Raw genomic sequence first — 3209 nt, 5'->3', positions numbered from 1 at the left:
AATCTTTTGTTTACTAGGTTTACAAAAGGTTAGTGGGAGTTAATCATGTTCCTAAAATTTAAATATATATGATATATTAATTTTGGAAATGAAAAGAATACTTCTTTGTTAAAGTTATGACTTTAAAACATTATATGAAGATAGAATGTATATGGGAGATATAGTCTATATACATGGGATGGAAATCTATAATGATATATTTCATGATATAATTGGATTATATCAATCCCTAATAATAGACAATGGATGCTAGGAAGTTTCTCATATGATGATAAACTTCAATTAGAAGGACAACTCTAGTGAGACTAAGAAGTTGCTCTTCTCAAAGAGAACGTACTCTTTGACTCCCAAAGAAATAATGCGTAAATAGAATCCTTTATGCATACGCATAAAGGTGATTTATGTATTTCATATTGTATGAAAAACATTGATATGAGTTGTACCTAGAACGGTACAAGACGATATCAGTGCAAGCCCAGGATCAGAACCATGGCAACTGTCAAGTGAGTCCTTAAGTATTTAAGAAATACTAAAGGATAGATTCCTCAAAGAATGAGGAAGAATTAGAGTAACGTAATGGAAGCGTAAATGTATTAGATTATGAATCTAATCCATCATTGGATGTTTCTTCATTATGAATGAAGAGATAATCCGATATCTCTTTATTATGACTAAAGAGATATTTGGATGGAAACATTAAAAGTAATGACTTTAGTGTGTTCCATTATGAATGTAAAATATATTGCCATATAGAAGCTTACAACAATGTTGTTTGGATGGGAAAGTTCATTTATGAACTCTCTATTCGGTTCCAACCAGAAAGTGTACCTAGTGTACTGACACTATGACACTAATGGGGCGATAGCTCAAGCCAGGGAATCAAGGTCTCATCAAGGTCCGAACTCAAATGACAGACTGAACCACATGATTGAGAATCATGTATAATGGTGACGTCGTTATTCTCAAGGTTGCTTCTATGGATAACATATAGATATCCATTGTCTAGGCCTACTACTCAGCCATTTATGAAATGACTACAAAAGAGGTATCATCACTGATGATCAAGCTGATTGGCTCTAGTGCAAGTGGGAGATTGTTGGAAATGTGCCCTAAAACCATTCATATGATGATACTTTACGGACATTTCACGTGTTAAACTAATCTAGTTTAATATCAAGGGCAAACATTATTGTTTGAGCCGTCTCATATAAATGTTATATGCTTAAACGATAAGTCCAAAGGAATATGTGATTGGGAGAATGCGATCTAAAGAAGTTAGATTCATGAGACCATTCTTTCGTAGACACATCCTAAACGTTCCTGATCATAGGATTGCCAATTGGGCATTGACAGTCCGTTAAGATCAGTACGTGCTGTGTCTTCTCTCAGGGAGAGTGACTAGTCTCGAGTCATTGGTGTGTGTGACATCAAGGCAAGTACGTAGGTGCTCAATAAAGAATGAGTTCACTGAACACGATTAACGAAGAGTTCTCATATTCATGTCACATGAGAACTCATGGTTGGGATAATGCAAAGTAGTCCTTTGACCTGAGGCATCACGTTTGTCTTGTGGTTAAGTACTTGATCTTTGATTATGTCAAAGTCACTCCATCAGGAGGGTGTCCACGACATAGTTGGGGTTAAGCCACTTAGCTATGGAGGCAAGTGAATGCGCAACAAGGGATCTCTAACCTTCAAACCGTTTGAGGGAGAATACTCTATGATATGATTTAGAACCTCTGGCCAGAGTATGAATGGGATTTAGGAAGTCGTTCCAAATCACTTTCAAGGTAATCATATAAGCACACGAATCGCATTGGATAATATACATGAATAAATAAACTATCAAACCAAACAATGTGATCAAGAGTATTGTATTAGAGAAAGACCGTATTGCATTTGTAATCCTAAACTGAATAGGTTCTCTACCTCTTCTGATTAGCTTGGGTAACCATGATATGCTACTAGGTGTCACTCATGGTTTGTGGAAGCCCTAAACGTGTGTAATCACTAAAGGGAGAATTGAAAGTAAGTTTCAATTCACAATCGATGTGAAATGGTTTTAATCGCCCACTGCCTCGCTAAAAGGAACCTAATGGATCGTACACCGTGTAAGGTGGAGATTGAAGAAACAATGGAGATGAGTAAGAATAATTAAATGGTTTAATTATTTATGGCAAGGATTAATTAATATGTTAATTAATCAAACGAATAAAGTTCGTTAAAAGACCACGGGTTAGTTTTGGGCCTCAAGGCCCAATGGGCTTCGAACGTCAAGCCCATTGACTTAAGTTGTATGACAACTTAATTCACAAAGGCCCAAAAGCCCAATAAAACCCTTATGGCCAGCCATGTTAGAGAGAATGGCCTTTTGGTTCTTTAGGTCACTTATTTGAAATGACTATATAAAGGACTTTATAGCCTAAATTCATTAAGGGTTTTTTTTAGAGAAAATTGGTGAGAACTTGTCTCTCCTTTTCTCTCTAGGAGGCCGGCCCCCTTGGAGGGTGCATCTAGCAATCCCACTACTCCAAGGTCACTCATTTCTTCTCCAATCTCTCCTTGGTGTGGAGACTTAGAGGTTCTCAATTTTGGGAACTTGGAGAAACCTTTTCATCCATCCAAATCCATAGATTTTAGATGTAAGGAATGAAGGCCCTATCTTTGGGTGATTAGCCTTTGCTTATGCAAAGAGGAATCTACAAAGGTATAAATTTCAACTCACTTTGTTTTGAGTTGAGTCTTGGTTCACCAATCTACTAGGCTTTGAATTTCTTGGTTAATGTTTTGTTTTTAAGTGCATGCAAGCATGATTCCGCCTTTAATTGTTAATTGCATGCTTATAGATGTTGCTTAAATGAACATGTTTTCACAAAATAATCCTTCAAAACCACACGTCCAAAACACAAACAAAGGATCAATAACAACCCATAGAAGTGAAATGAAGGTTCTAAAGGTTTCTCAAAGCTTACCTAAGCCATAAATGGCTAGAAAATCGATATGTCGAACTCGCCGAGTCGACCTTCCAAGTTGGTGAGTTAAAACTCGTCCACACCAGATTTCAAGGACATGGTTGTGATCGTGGGACTGAGATGATCAAAATGGTGTAATTTGTTTTTCACGTTTGAGCGTTTTGGTGTGTTTTTGTGGTTGTTGCAGAGAGGAAGAAGAAGAAGAACTCGGCGTGGGAGAGGGAGAAGAGAGAGAGA

Source organism: Malus domestica, chromosome 01 (genome assembly GCF_042453785.1).
Source record: "Malus domestica chromosome 01, GDT2T_hap1".
Taxonomy (NCBI): domain Eukaryota; kingdom Viridiplantae; phylum Streptophyta; class Magnoliopsida; order Rosales; family Rosaceae; genus Malus; species Malus domestica.
This window is presented reverse-complemented; position numbering follows the sequence as displayed.